This window comes from Notechis scutatus, chromosome 1 (genome assembly GCF_049901735.1).
Source record: "Notechis scutatus isolate UNSWTSFEM ecotype Mainland chromosome 1, rNotScu1.2, whole genome shotgun sequence".
NCBI lineage: Eukaryota > Metazoa > Chordata > Lepidosauria > Squamata > Elapidae > Notechis > Notechis scutatus.
The window spans coordinates 32,068,463-32,085,707 of NC_142009.1; the positions used below are offsets into that span (position 1 = coordinate 32,068,463).

Here is a 17,245-nt window from a genome sequence, read left to right on the forward strand (position 1 = left end):
TAACCATTAAAACAGCTGAAGTGTGCTGTATTGATGTGGACCACCTCTGAATATTTGACTGAGGTTGGGAGGACTTCCATAAATGCCAGCCAATGCTAGAAGCTAGAGATGAGCATACAGTAGCCTTCCAAATGTTAATAAAATCTAATCTCAGAACATTTTGCCAGATAGCCATGACCTGTTGTTACAGTCCAACAATATCTACTATCCAACTTTTCCTACTACATCATGAAGAATATGCACACACACACATGAGGCATACTACCCAATCCCCCCTCCCCCCCAAAAAAACACTACAAAGCTGTAGAAGCTCAGTGTTCAATGCAAGAGATTTTTATTTGCTTAAAGAAAAGACGCAGGATAGATCAGCTATAAAAATGACATTGTATTGCAAATGTAACAAAGAAACTTTGCATTGCAGATCAAGCAAAAAAATGAAATTCAATGAATGCTCAAGCCAGGGAATCCATCACTAGTAGCCAATGGTATGATTTTATCTGCACAAAGGGCAAAACAGAATAATCAAATTAAAACTTTTCATTTGGTATGTAATTTAGAAACACATAGATGTATACATATTAATTCAAGTAAATGAAATACAGAAGAAATACTCTCAAATTCATAATTTAAAAAAAACAACAACTACTGAACAGACCTTTCTACCCAAAATTAAATTACTTAAATTATATCAATGAACTGTATCTTCCTTTCTCTATATTTAAGACAGCTCAGGTAAGTTTTCAGAGATAGTTTATTAATGCAAATAAAGTGCTTCATAATTTTTTTCCTATTCTTAACCTTTTTGTGAAAGAATCTAGGAAAGAAACTACATCCATGGAAAAATAAAATCTAATTGCCTTTTGAAAAAAAAAGCACCTTTGGGACAACCATGACCTAGATGACTGAGAAACTCCATTGACATGCTTCCAAGCTTTTTTTCCGAAGCTTCTTTCTTCTGTTCTAGATTTAGCTTTAGACTGTAGTATTAATGTTTATCAAAGATTTAGACTTAGCAATGATTTGAATGCAAAGCATAATTGTTACTCAAGCTGAGAATCCCTGAATTTAAATTAGAGGATCATTGAAACTGAAAAATTAAGGAATTTTGAAGTGAACCTTTCCCTCAGATGAGATCAGAATTTGGCTTAGGTTTGCCTCTGCATTAGATTCACTTTGCCAAAGAAATCTGTGCAATTTGATTTCTCTGCTTAGCCTCAGAAGATAGAGAATGAAGCTTAGTTCACAATAAGAGCACTTCATAGTTAAGTGCTACCGTTCAGCACCAAAATTAAAGGATAGATTGAGCAATTAGATTCATACTGTAGCCTCCAACCAACAATACACTAAAGCTTTAATGGTAGACTATTTATGAACAAGTGGCCTGTTTTACCATCAGTCTCAACTCAATCCTTATTGCTGGGACTAAACAGCTGCTACGGGCAAAAGAATGTGCCACCTCAGTTTATGTACAGCCAGACAGGAGAATCTGAGGCATTCTATATAGTGTTGTATTATGATCCCAAGTTCCATAGCTACTATGGGCATTTGTAAGGAAATGTTATAGCTCTGTATCTATGAAATTCTTTGCTATATCTTTCTGAACCATAAGTAGATTTTCCTGAGACCTTGGATAAATAAAAGAAGCAGACAGAGGAAACAGTTATTATAAAATAAAAATAAAATTACTGTTTTTTGCAGCAGACACCACCCTTTTTATCACACTTTCCAATGGCAGTTAGATTTGATGGGCATCGTAGAAACCTGCACTTGCCACCTTCACGGTCACAGTCAGCAGCTGTCTTTGGTACCTTACATGCTAGAAACAGAAGGGGAGAGGGAGAGAAAGAAAGAAAAAGATGATACAGATTTAGATTTGTGTACCCAGAAACCCTCTATCATTCTTCTTACTATTTGTTGTCAGAACAGCAGAATTTACCCAATAAAATAGGGCCACTGTGAAATCAGAGAGCATATACACAGACCTTGTCCATCATGTTCTGCAGGGTAAATAAAAGGGGAGAATAAAATTTATATATGGCAAATAGACTACTAGGATAGAAAAATGCTTGGGCAGGGGGTAAGACTAGATGACCTACAAGGTTCCTTACAACTCTGATTATCTGTTATCTGTTATCTGTAATGTTTGGAATAGAATCAATCAGTTGACACATTCAATAAAATATGCTTAGCAATAAGGACAAAAGTTCCAAAGTTCAATCCCAGTAACAAGAGCTATCTAACTTTAACCTCCTTTTTTTTTTTTTTAGTTAAACTGCTCATTTAAGACATTAACAATCCCATAGGACTAACTAGTGCTGGTATCTTTCAAATCATGTTCTGGTAACTAGAATGATAATTCATTTTTAATGGAAGTTATCAGGGAAATGGTTTGTCTTCTTCAAGATTGTTTTTTGTTTGTTTGTTTTTGACTTTCCAATCTAACCTATAAAGGTATCTCGTTTACACACTAACAAAACCAATCTAATCCCTTTTAGAGCCCAGACAAGATTGCTCAGATGTCACAACTTGCTGAGATAACTTAATATGTTGCAAATATTTATTTTGTCTCTATGAAAAGACCTAGAAATGTTATGCTAGCTTTACAATATTCATTTAAATAAATAATGTTTTCCAAATATTGGAAAAATGCTATATCAGAGAGAATATGTAGGAAGCAAAACAATGGAATTAACTATGAAGTATACTGTGTATTAGAATGTCTCCACTGCATTAACATTCTTTGAACAAAAGTAAAATATATCCCACACTATTATAAGAACGTGAAAGAGCATCTTCACATTTATGCAGTATTCCTGGTTAGTTTGACATTAAGATATACCTTACCTATACCCATTATCAGGGCAAAGAAGAGAATAGCTGAAAAAAATGCCAAAAATCTTCATGTTTTGAGAAGCTGAAGAGATGACCCAAACTCCTTATATTTATAGTGAAAATCTGGGTTTTGTCCTGCCACAAAAACCATCATGTGGTTTTACAGTAGTATGTGCAACAGTCTGTATAGAAAGGGAAATTTTTCCAGACACCTGATGAAATCATCCAGACAGGTTTTGTAAATAGGGAACCTATGCATTGCTCCATGAGTTAAGAATAACCTGTTCTCAATGCTAAAGGCAGTTCTACATCCCAGCAGTATCGGAACCAGATAGCGATAGGAAAATTATTCCATGACAGAGATTCCATGATAGAGAATAATTCCATTATTCCATGAATGAACTTTACTCAGAGTATAAATTTGCCAGAATAAAACTACATAATCCTATCAACACTAGATAGAAGTAATATCTGTAAAATGAATAAAGCTCTTCTTTGATAAGGTGTCATAATACATTTCTTAGGTTATCCAATACTAATCTGGATTCATTTCAGGAAGAATGAAGCTCTGTTAACAATAAGAGCACTTAATAATCAAGTGCTGCAATTCAGCAGGAAAATAATGCATTCAACAATACTCCAAAGCCTTTGAATGCTCATTGGAAGCCTCTTATGAACTGAAACACTAAAAAAAAAATGAAATTATGAATATGGGTTGATACCTGAAAAAGTAGCAGTTGATAGAAAAATGACATGTTGTAACCACAGAGTTTAACTGAAAAATAATTTACATGACTTGTGATTATAAAAGCCCAGTTCACCACAATACCACTGGGGGTGGGGGGAATCCAACAAGAAACCAGCATGATTGCATAAAGAACTTTCTGATAAACTGAAAGACAAAAAGGATAAAAATGGAAAGAACATAGAACATTAGAATTGGGAGGGACTTTGGAGGTCTTCTAGTCAACCCCCTGCTTAAACAGGAGGTCCTATATCATTTCAAACAAGTGACCATCCAGTCTCTTCTTAAAACCTTCCAGCGATGGAACACCCACCACTTTCTGAAGGTAAACTGTTCCACTGGTTTATTGTTCTCACTGTCAGGAAATTTCTCCTTCATTCTATGTTGTTTGTCTCCTTGGTTGGTTTCCATCAATTGCTTCCTGTCATGCCTTTTGGCACTTTGGAAAATAAATTGACCCCCTTGTCTTTGTGGAAGCCCCTCAAATATTGGTACACTGATGTTATGTCACCCCTAATCCTTCTTTTCACTAGATTAGACATAACCAATTTCTGCAACCGTTCTTCATATATTTTAGCTTCCAGCACCCTAATCATTGGTGGTCCTGATTCCTCCTTCTTCTCCTCCTCCTCCGGCTCCAATGGGGCCATGACATTTCTAGGTACTGATGTCAGGGTGATTAGTCTATAGTTTCCTTGGTCCATTTTTTGCTTCTTCTTAAAGATGGGAACCACAACAGCTCTTTTCCAGTCCTCTGTTAGTTGCCCAGTGCTCCAGGATCTTTGAAAGATATGGTTCAATAGTTCCAGATCATGTCTGTCAGCTCCTTCAGAACTTTGGGATGTAATCCATCTGGTCCTGGTGATTTAAACTCATCTAGGATGGACAAGTGTTCTCTTTCCATTTTCTTGCCTACTTTAATTTGAACCCCTAGTTTGTCTTTTATGTTTATGTTTCTGGTAGGTAAGGCTATTTTTTTTCCTTTTGTGTGAAGACAAATGCAAAGAATGAATTAAGCATCTTTCTGCTGCCTGTCACTTCTTGCCATTTTCTATTAGTGGACCAATTCCATAGCAGACATGGATATATAAAATGTAATATATTTATTTCATTATCAATTAAATTTTAAAATAAGGTATATGTGAAATATCTGGGTATAAAGATTCTGAAGACAGAAACCAAATATTTTGTAATTTGAACTCCAATGACTGAGATTACTATTTGCACATCTTAATCAGGAAGTGATATACTATATTGTTCCTCCTTTGAGATCTTCAACTGCATGTAAAAAGCTAGTTCTTGAAAAAAATAGTGAAAGATATTCAATTGTGGTTACAATGCTGGTGTTGCAACCCCTATTAAGGAAAAATAAATTGCCTCTTGTATATATATATTAGGGCTATGCAAATTGCAGAACAGAAGAAAAAAAGTGATTGAGGGGAAGTCTCAAGACTCACTATCAAACAATACTTATAAAAACAGTATAAACTCTACTCCCAAAATCAGGGCCATCTTAACAGCATTATGGGCCCCAGGCGCAAAGCAATATACTGAGGCCCCTACAACAACTACTCACAGCAATAAAAATGTAAATGGTCGATAAAATTAAACAGATATTTATTTTATTGGCACTTCCAACAAAATCAGTATTGAAACATTAAAAACATGCTGTGCAGCAACAACTAATCAATATGATAAACATTTGAATAATACACAAGGCTTGAAAAACACAATAATACTCAGTAAGCCATACAGTTTCTGTATTTATATAATATAAGGTGCATTGAAGGGTTAACATATACAGATTAGTATGAGGTCCCTTGTTAGGAATGTGAGTCACCTAGCAGCTATTTGGGATGGAAATATATAAACCAGGATAGACATTTTAATACTGTCTCTTTAAGAGCATGCTAAAAACTGCAATTGGGTGTGGTTACTCAAACGGCCATAAGATGGAGCCAGAAATCTGGTTTGTCTTAGCCTTTGTGTCAGAAGAGTCTCAGTGAAGTGAGTGAGTCTCTGTTTCCTTCTGTTGGAAAGTATTGCCGTTCCTCCATTTTTTCCTAATTGACTGCTATTTCTGGATTTGATATAAGTCTGATAATGAACTGTTTTTGATACTGGACTTTGATATTTGTTATTGGATTATCCCTGGACTGAAAACTGACTGACTTACTTGTGAATGACTTTGGACTACTTGTTTTGAACTTTGCTTTAAACCTTTCTGGAAGTAAAAACCTACATTTACTGTACAGTGTGCTGTGTATGTGTATTATTCAAACACTACTCTCAAATACGTCTCCCTGTATGCGCTCATTCTCCTAACAGGGAATTACCTCAACACCCCTATCTCATGGGGCCCATGAGCAAGTACTCATCAGGCCCATGTGTTAAGCAGTCCTGCCCAAAATAGAATTTCAAAATCGCAATTGGCTGAATAAAGATTCTGAGACTCCTGAAATGTGTTAATAGATTATAATTTCTTGTGTGGCACAAAAGGAAAAAAATATTAAATATGTGATTGGAGAGTTCCATGAATTATATTTAGTTTTGCATTTAATTAAAGTTGCTATAACACTCCAACACAAATGACATGAAACTAAACATTTCCCCTGTCTCCACCCACTGCTAGGTAAGTATCTTGGATACACAGTTGCTTTTTTCTGTTTTAGATGTGTTTCATATTTCATAAAGACTAATGGATGAAATTGAGAGTTCTAAAATATGATATTTATGGATCACAGAAATCTGAACATATATTTGGTGTAGTCTGTAGTGATGGGATAATACTTAAACTGCTAAAATGTAAGGACATAAATGGACGATCAAAAATAATAGGACATAAGTATAAGCCACTAGGGAATAACAGAGAAAGTTCTATAGTCCTGTTATTCTTCATGTGAACTTCCCAAAGCATAGCATCTAGTGGACTTGGTATGGCTTTTCTTATATTTTTAGGATTATGCCATTAAGTAAACAATTTTTTAAAAAGTTCATTTAGCATAAGCAAAACAAAACAAAAAGAATGGTGTAGTGAAGATGGGTTTACTTCGAAGCTGCAAGAATGAAATAGAAATTACATAGAAAATCTTCCTTGGATAAAAGAATGACAATGCCTACTTCACACAGCTATAAATATTACAATCGCTGTGTAAACTTTTCAAAAGCAAAGAACCAAGCAAATAGACCAGAAAGGAGTCAAGCTGATTGAGAATTATTAACAGGCAAATCTGGGGACTGCTATCCCCAGTCAAACTGATACCATAAAAGAACATCATATTTTGAACTACTGAAAGCATTATTATTACATTATTACAATCTGGGAATGGGGAGAGATGAAGGCTAGCCTTACTATCCACTATGTACTATGCATTTTCTCTATTAAAATTTATTAAGACATGAAGCCAGAAGCATTAGAAGCAAAACCTTGTTATCTATAAATGTACATACTTAAACATTCAGTATTTAAACATTAAAATAAAGAAAATAAATGATTTACTTAATTGTTAAGTGTTATACATCGTGATAGACCAGGAGACAGAATTTCATTTGTGGTTCCATGTTGAGCAATGAAGTGTCTAAGGATATCTCTGGGAAAAAGGGAACTATCAAGTAGTTCCCCATACTTATTTGACATCCAGACAACCTTTCACAAGCCTTTGAAAGTTGAAACTCATGGCATTTTGGAGAGAGGTGAAGTGGGGGAAGGAATGCCAAAATAATAAAAATGCAAAATTCAATATCCCAAGACAAAGTCTCACCAGAACATGATGCTTTGTCTTTTATAGGTTGCTGATGCTTTATGCAACTAACAGACAACCACTGTCAGGTATAAATTGGTTGAAGAATACATGTTTTCTTTTAAAAGAGTCTCTAGTTATTTATATAACAACCCGTCTGAACAGAAAATGACTTTGGGTGGTACAATCAAATAAAATGGCACTCTATTAAACAGTAAAATGTTACTGAAAAATTAAAATACCCAGACCACAAACAGAGAAAAAAATACAGCAGCCACATATCACCTGGAATAAGGGAGCCATGGTAAATTGTTGCTGGTTCTTTGGGATCTCAAGCCTGGTTCCATAAATGCATCTTGAGGAACTGATTGAACATTAACAGGGATAGAGCTAATCTGATTATTCTCAGGATCAATCAACTGGATTAGGAAATATCCATGCCACTGTCACATGAAACAAAGCCGAGATAGACAATCAAATATTCTTTAGGTGCTTTTAGATATAACTCTGTGGAAACTAACTTTGCTGTTTGAGATTTACTACTGCTGTAGTCTAAGTATCTGAAGGGTATTGTTAGGGATACACCCTAGCAGAATTTGCATGGCAGTCAGGCAGGCAGGCAAATATGTGAGATAAATGTTTTTGTAGCTTGTACTCAGTAAAACAAAAAAAGCAATGGATCATGCCCAGTATTTCCTAGCCGTACCACAGATAACAACAATGATCTAATACATATCGATTTCACAGAAGACAATGTCGAAAAATCACTACGCAATCTAAAACCATCTCTATCTATTGGACCGGATGGAATATGTGCCTACTTCTTAAGAAAGCTATCCACTGCCATAGCCAAACCTCTAAGCATAATCTTTGAAAAATCTTTCAGGACCAGCTCCTTGCCTAACCTATGGTCACAAGCCACAGTCATCCCCATCTTCAAAAAGGGAGACCCAAGCCTAGTTGAAAATTACAGGCCAATCTCCTTATGCTGCATCACCTGTAAAGTCATGGAATCAATTATTAACCAATCCATCATCCTCCACTTAGAGTCAAACAACCTACTCTCCAATAAACAATTTGGTTTCAGAAAAAAACTATCCTGTAATCTGCAACTCTTACACTGTAAAAAACATATGGACGACACAACTCGACCAGGGCAAAGCAATTGACGCAATCTACATAGACTTCTGTAAAGCCTTTGATTCAGTGGTACACGACAAACTACTCCTAAAAATAAAATCCTATGGTATCTCTGGACAACTGAATAACTGGATAGAAGCATTCCTGTCAAACAGACAACAAATGGTCAAAATCGGGAGCGTTCTATCAAATCCAGTACCTGTCAATAGTGGTGTCCCCCAGGGCAGTGTTCTAGGACCAACTCTCTTCATACTCTACATAAACGACCTCTGTGATCATATTAAGAGCAATTGCGTTCTCTTCGCTGATGATGTAAAGCTGTTCAATACCACAGACAATACTGCTACCTTACAAAAAGATCTTGACTATGTATCTGAATGGTCAAACAAATGGCAACTTCAAATCTCAACAAATAAATGCTCTGTCTTACATATTGGCAAAAAAAATCAGAAAATAAAATACAAGCTGAATAGTCAAGATCTTGTTGATGACCCAAGCTCTGTAAAGAACCTTGGAATACTCACCTCTAATGATCTAAGTGCTAGAGCCCACTGCAACTACATAGCCAAAAAGGCATTAAGAGTTGTTAACCTAATCCTACGTGGTTTTTTCTCTGGTAATATCACACTACTAACCAGAGCATACAAAACATTTGCTAGACCAATACTCGAATACAGTTCATCAGTCTGGAACCCTCATTACGTATCTGATATTAGCACAATTGAGAAAGTCCAGAAATATTTCACAAGAAGAGTTCTCCACTCTTCTACTCGTTGTAGAATACCTTATGCCACCAGACTTGAAATTCTAAAACTAGAAAACCTTGAATTATGCCGTCTTCGGTCTGACTTAAGCATGGTATATAAAATCATACATTGCAATGTCCTACCTGTCAATGAATACTTCAGCTTCAACCATAACAACACAAGAGCACACAATAGATACAAACTCAAAGTAAACTGCACCAAACTTGATTGCAGGAAATACGACTTCAGCAATAGAGTGGTCAATGTCTGGAATACTCTACCCGACTCTGTAGTCTCTTCCCCAAACCCCAAAAACTTTAACCTTAGACTGTCTACTATTGACCTCACCCCTTTCCTAAGAGGTCTGTAGGGGGCGTGCATAAGCGCACCATCGTGCCTACCGTCCCTGTCCTATTGTTTCTCTTATTCTTTTATTTTTCTTATATGTACCCATTTCATGTATTCACAACTATGTATACACTTATACTTATTATCTTGTAAACAATTGGCAAATCAAATAAATAAATAAATAAAAATAAATAAATAAAATAAAATAAATAAAAACAGATACACTGTGCTAGTTAAATAGTTTATTCCAGTAAGAGTTTTATCATAGTCAAAACAGTCCATATATTATTCACTAGTTCAGTCCGTTCGGGGATTATTCAGTTGCAAAGTCCAGTGTCGAAAAAGAGGTTAGTAAACTTACAAATATCAGTCCAGTAATATATCTCCTCACAGTAGAGATATAAAGAAGTCAAAACTCCTTTCTTCCTTCGACGTTCAAAAACTGAACAGCAGCAGGGAACACGCAGTTAGCAAACCATCAATCCAGTATAGTCATCAATCCAGCAGGTTCTCTTGCTCCCTCTTATGGCGGTTTTACAACCGCACCCAAAATTACATGCTTTGCAGTTTAAAGTGACACACACTTAAACTTACTATCATAGTTTATATATATTATTTTACCCAAACTATGTTAGGTAACCTTGTTATTCCTAACATACTCCCCTTTTGGGTAATATAATAATATATATATATATCTATTTACAACCTTAACTCATAGTCATCACAACTTTCTTTGTGTTTGACTGCACCTTGGGCTTTCGTAAATTGATCAGCAATATTTTCTTCAGTCATACAATATTCCAGTCTTATCAAACCACTTTTTACAGATTGCCTTACATTCAGATATCTAAAATCTGTATGCTTAGATCTCGTTTTCACAGCAATATTTGTAGCCATCCGTATGGCTGCTTGATTGTCCTCATATACTACAATGGAATCATTAACAGTTATTCCCATATCCAATAACAACTGTTTATACAGAATTAAATCAGTACATAATAAAGATAGACATGAAAATTCTGCTTCCATTGTGGACATACTTATGTGTTGCTGTCTAATTGACCTCCAACCAATCAGTGCCTTTCCTAACAGTATAGCCGTACCTGAAGTTGATTTCCTAGTGTTTATGTCTGTTGCAAAACTTGCATCAGCATATGCACTTAAAATCAGATCATCTTTTGGCTCCAAATACAATGCATAGTGCATTGTCCTTTTAAGATATCTTAAGATATGTTTTGTCGCTTGCCAGTGTCGTTCAGTGGGTTCAGCATTGAATCTTGCCAATTGATTAACGCTATTGGCAATATCTGGCCTTGACCAATTACTAATGTACTATAAACTACCAATTAGCGATTGATAGATAGTCTTATCAAATTTTGGACTTTGAGCATCAGTGTGGCAAATTCCTTATTCATTGGAGTTTTTGCCGGTTTACAAAGTTCCATTTTGTATGTTTTTAGTAATTGATAAATCTTATCCTCTTGAGATATCTTATAGCCATCTTTGGTTTTATTTATTGTTAATCCTAGATACTGTTTTATCTCTCCTAATTGCTTTAATTTTATCCTCTTACCTAATAATGATATTATTTCAGTAGCTTCATTATTAGTTTTTGTAATTAAGGCAATATCATCAGTGAACAACAACAACGACACTGTTCCATTTGTCTCTTTCTTAAATACACATGGATCAGCTAAACCTGCTTTAAACCCTATATTGTTTAACTCCTTAACAATGTAGTGGTTCCATTCGTAACCAGGTTGTTTTAATCCATAGAGACTCTTTTTAAGCTTCCAACAGTCATTATTTGTTTTATCATCCTTAATTCCTACAGGTTTCTTTAGGTATATAGTGTGCTGCAATGGTGCATGCAGATAGGCAGTTTCTACATCTAAGTGATTTATAATATAGTTCTTCTTAGCTGCCCACACTAAAGCTGCTCTCAAGGTTGTTGCTTTTAGACTCGGTGCAAATACTTCATCATAATCACATGCAGTTTGATTAAATCCTTGAGCTACCAACCTAGCCTTATGGGTAACAGTCCCATTTTTACCTGTTTTTAATTTAAATATCCATTTACAGCCAATGGACTTTTCACCTGGAGGTAATTTAACATTTTCATAAACTTCCATTTGTTTCAATGAATTTAATTCTTTCTCCATTGCTCTATGCCAATTTTCTTGTTCTTTTGCTGGATACATTCTAAGTTCTTGAACAGTAGTTGGAACTTTACTAACTTGGCAAACTACACTTGCTTGGTACCTGTCAGGTGGTCTGGTTTCACGTGTTGAATGTCTAGGTATTACAGGGCTTATAGGTGGACTTTCATGTACTACCTGTTCCTGGTTATCTATTTCTTCCTGTTCACCTATTTCTTCCTGTTCTGGTCCTATGTGCTCTTCCTGTATTTCCTCTTTAATTGTACTCTTCTTATTACTGATATGTTGTTTTGGTCTTTTGTAGGTTTCAATGATTACATCCTTACTTGAATCTTGCTCCAGTTTTTCCCATCCTACATGTTCAAGGAATTGTGCACTAGCACTACAGTAAACGCTAGAAGTACCTTTTTCCCAGAATCTGTATGATTTGTGATTAGATTGATAACCTACAAAGAATAACTTTTTAGCCCTATGCTGCCCCTTATGTCTCAGTTGTGTAGGAATATGCACCCATGCTGGTACTCCAAATGTGTGCATGTAGCTTAGGTCAGGTTTTCTACCATGCCACCGTGTGGATGGTAATTCACCTGTTGTTGAGTTAACAACATTATTCAATATATGATTACCACACATTATTGCTTCTCCCCACAAAGTTTCAGGTAATCCTGAATCCGACAACATAGTACGAGCCATTGCCTGTATTGTTTGGCCTCGTCTTTCTATAAAGGAATTATGTTGTGGCCTATATGGTGCAGATTTTTATGTTCAACACCTGCCATCTTCAGTCTATTTTGGAATTTATTATTTATAAATTCCGTACCATTATCAGTTACAAGAGTTACTAGTTTCCTTTTAGTTTTTCTTTCTGCAAACTTCAACCAATTAAAGAAATTCTGATATGTTTCCGTTTTACTCCTCATTAAATAACAGAAACCATATCTGGAATAATGATCCATTATGCTTAATATATAACGAGCACCTCCCACACTTGGTTTTTTAGGACCTATAATATCAGCAAATATGACCTCTAGAGGTTCCTTAGTTTTAAATCCATTAATTCTATTTGCTGGTATTACCTTGCTTTTTTCTTGACTGCAAGCATTGCAGTGCAAATACTTACTGCAAGGCTTCAGTTTTATACCTTCAGACAGTTCAACCGTTTGCTTGAGCATTTTAAAATTTATATGTCCTAAATGTCTGTGTAACAAATGTATGCATTCATCATGAGGTTTAACGTTATTATACACTGTGTTAGCTACCTCTATTTGATTATCATTTAACACATACAATTCACGTTTTAAAGTTGCAGTCACTTTTTTATCTTCCTTTTCTATTATGCAGTTTTCTCCCCTAAAGGTAACTACATAACCTAGTTTAACCAAAACTCTAACCAAAAGCAAATTAAACTTAAGTTGTGGTACATATAACATTTTTACATTTTCTTTTATGCAAGAACAATGTGCAATACCTTCACCTTTTGCTTTCATTTTCCAGCCATTAGCTAATGATATCTGCTGTGAACTCGTGGACATCTTAACAAATCTTTTCTTATCTTTCGTTATGCAGTGCGATGCTCCACTATCTACAACCCATAAATTATTATTCACAGTTTCGTTGCTATACATGGCTAACTCTAAACATTTTTCAACCTTTTGATGCCTTTTAGCATTCTGGCTGGCATTGTGGCGTTTTCCTTTCTTGCAGAATCTAGCCAAATGTCCTTTTCCTCCACAATTAAAACATTTTCTAATTGTATAGGCTGTCGAAGATTCTTTCTCTTCTTGTGGTTGTTCCCTTCTCAGTTGATCCCTTTCAAGCCTTCTCCTGGCTTCTTCAATTAATCTGCCAGTAATGTCAGTTAATGTGAGGTTATCTTTTGGCAGTACTTCCAGTGAAGTTACATAGTCGTCATAACTCTCATCTAATGAAGACAAAATTATATAAACCTGATGCAGTTCTGTGAAGATAAGTTCCTTTTCATGCAGTTCCTGAAAAATCTTCTTCATAGTGTTTATATGAGTCAACATGTCTCCATTCTTTTGAAGATGTGTTCTGAACAGCTTCCGTGTAAGATTTATATGTGCTCCTACACTGTCTCGAACATAAATCTTCTTTAAATTCTCCCAACATTTCACAGCTGTTTCTTCTCCACGAATATGTACAAGCTGCTGGTCACAGAGTGTCAGTCCTCTTATACAGAGAGCTTGCTCATTTTTCAGTTTATATTCTTGTATTTTCTGGGCATCATCCTCATTTTCCGGATCCCAAGCATCTACCTCTGGTGGGTTTTGAATTATACTCCACAAACCTTCTCTGCATAGAAGTAGGCTGCATTTCATAGACCATGAAACATAGTTTGTTCCATCCAGTTTGGATATTGTGCCATCTTTTTCTGGATATTAAACTATAATTAATAAAACACAGCTGTCTGTTTACAGTATTCTGTAACTACACTAACTCTCACTTTATATAAGCCTGTTATATCCTGGTTAGTCTGACTGTGCAGCTGGGCCCATAACCAGTGTTAGGGATACACCCTAGCAGAATGTGCACGGCAGTCAGGCAGGCAGGCAAATATGTGAGATAAACGTTTTTGTAGCTTACACTCAGTAAAACAGATACACTGTGCTAGTTAAATAGTTTATTCCAGTAAGAGTTTTATCATAGTCAAAACAGTCCATATATTATTCACTAGTTCAGTCCATTCGGGGATTATTCAGTTGCAAAGTCCAGTGTCGAAAAAGAGGTTAGTAAACTTACAAATATCAGTCCAGTAATATATCTCCTCGCAGTAGAGATATAAAGAAGTCAAAACTCCTTTCTTCCTTCAACGTTCAAAAACTGAACAGCAGCAGGGAACACGCAGTTAGCAAACCATCAATCCAGTATAGTCAGCAATCCAGCAGGTTCTCTTGCTCCCTCTTATGGCGGTTTTACAACCGCACCCAAAATTACATGCTTTGCAGTTTAAAGTGACACACACTTAAACTTACTATCATAGTTTATATATATTATTTTACCCAAACTACGTTAGGTAACCTTGTTATTCCTAACAGGTATCACATCACATAAAATAGTGAATTAGGTCAGTGGTATGATCTGATATAAACCAGTTTTTGTCATTAGAACACAGTGTCCTTGACACATCAAGTATTAAACCCTAACCCTAATGCTAGGTAAATTCACAAAGCAGATTTTCTGCAACTACAAGGCATATCCCAGGTTCCAGCAAAAAGTTCAAATCCTCTTATATTTCAAAAATGAAAATCATCTTTACTATGTTTATTCAGGAACCAGTTTAAGGCACTATACATAGGATAACAACTTAAAAGGAAATGTTTACTGGGCCACAATCCATTGTTCAACACAGTGGAACATTCCTCCTGTAAATGAGATGCATATAAACACATTTTATTTAATCTAAAACACTATTTAGTCTTGACCAAGAAAAATTAGACATGGAAGTCCAAAACTCCAGAGGCATTATGTGGAACCTTGGCCAATTTAAAGCCAAACTCTCAGTCCATTTGAAGACTGGTGAATAGCCTAATATTTCCTATTATTCAATCTTTCACCTTTTATATTTAATTGGATTCACTGTTGCTTAATCAACAATCTTTATATTAATGTTAACCACTATTATTTTATATGAGGAGGATCTGTGTTATGATATGTACAGTATAACCCTTAAGTAACAAGGATATGCACATGGAAACATTTATGAGAGTAGTTATGAATAATTATTCAGCCACACACACATACACTAAATTGAGTTAAAGTTTACTTTAAGAAATAGCAGTCCAATAAACGATCCAGGTCATATATGTTATATACGTCTTCTTACTGGTTGCCTTTGTCATTTCCAGTAAACAAAAATATCAAACTATAAGCACAGCATAAATACAACAGAGAATCTTACATAGCAACAGAATGTCAGAGAGACAGAATGTTAGAGAGACAGAATGTCAGAGAGAGCAAGCTATGATCTCTAGCTCCCTCTTATGGTAATTTGCAATATAATCAACAAATCGGAATATAGTATAAATCAATACAGTGATTTTGTCTTAAAGCTACAAACATACATTGTTGGTTTATATATTGCCAACCCAACTAATTGGTGGACAGATTCCTAACAATCTGCCAAATAATAAGTGAATATAAGAAACTAAGATGAACACAATGTCAGAAATCTCAGTCAAAGGGAGAAAATCATATTAACAATATTTAATTGCATGTAACAAAACATTGCAAATTACAAAATTTTCATGTTTTGGACTGACAGCCTTCTTCATTATAAATTTTAAAAAATAAAATCTCTTTTGAAATTAATCTCTGGTGGTTGTGAGAATATAGAAATGGTTTTCCATTGTCTTCTTCTGGATGTTAGAAATGCTCCAACTTTATTAGAAACAACTGACCCTTCCTTGCTCTTATCTTACCTGAGCCAGGTGTGACTACAAGAACAAAGACTGCAAAAAGCAAAATTGGATATTCATATATGGACTGATTCTGGATCAAATCATGCTTGCTTCTACGATGGTACCCACCCTTTATTCACAGATATATGATAATATAATGATTGCATAACATGTACTCAGTGAATTATTGTAATGGTTGTCATGGGTTACTCTTTCTAGGTAAGAAATGGTTGCCTGTTATTTCTATAAAAACACTCATGTATGCTCAATATTGAAAAACATGAGCAAGGATCTCAATTCAGCAGGTAAGGACAATTTGTGGATTATCAATATCCCAACTTTGGTTATTGGTTTTTCCATCAGGGATAGACAAAGCTCCCATCTCAATTTATGCTGAGACTCTGTTGAGAAAGAAAAACTGAATAAAATGGATCACTAGTTGGATTTAGGAGGCTCAGCTGCTCCCTTGCTTGATTCAGCACAAAGAAGACCATTAACCTGCAATCTTCCTCTCTTATTCTTCATCAAAAGTTTTTTCTCCAACTTGTCTGGCATACTGGTTGCTGGGTTATCTCCTCCTCCCCCTCCTCCCCTTCTCCTCCTTCGATACCTTAAACCTATTGATCACCTCCACTATATATATATTCATAAGGGATATGATTTAAGTCATACATGGATGATCCAGTGGTTTTCCCAACTTTTTTCCATTTAAGCCTGAATTTTCCAATGAGAAGCTCATGATCTGAGCCACAGTCAGTTCCAAGTCTTGTTTTTACTTACTTTTTCATTTTGGCTGCAAAGAACCAAGGCTGCTGAGGTCCATGTGTAGACTCTCCTCTTGAGTTGTTGGGAAAGAGTGTTTGCTATTATCAGTGTGTTCTCTTAACAAAACTCTGTTAACCTTTACTCAGATTCATTTTGGACTCCAAGGCAAACTTGCCTATTATTCTGGTTACTTTTTGACTTCCTGCTTTAGCATTCAATTCCCCGATGGTAGAAAGAACATCTTTTCTTGGTGTTAGTTGTAGAATCGTGGGGTAAGTCTTCATAGAACTGGTCAACTTCAGCCATTATTTGTGGGATAGACTTGGATTACTGTGAGGTTGAATACTTTGCC

The 17,245-nt window shown here is 35.5% G+C and overlaps 1 long non-coding RNA gene across 1 annotated transcript; it reads right to left on the reverse strand.

The window, feature by feature from the left end:
- Positions 1-360: 360 nt before the first annotated feature.
- Positions 361-16,971, reverse strand: LOC148132737 (uncharacterized). Its single transcript, XR_015746880.1, has 3 exons — positions 16,909-16,971; positions 1,687-1,816; positions 361-497 (listed from the first exon to the last, which is right to left on the reverse strand). It is a non-coding gene; the product is annotated as an uncharacterized LOC148132737 (long non-coding RNA).
- Between the last annotated feature and the right edge of the window lie 274 nt (positions 16,972-17,245).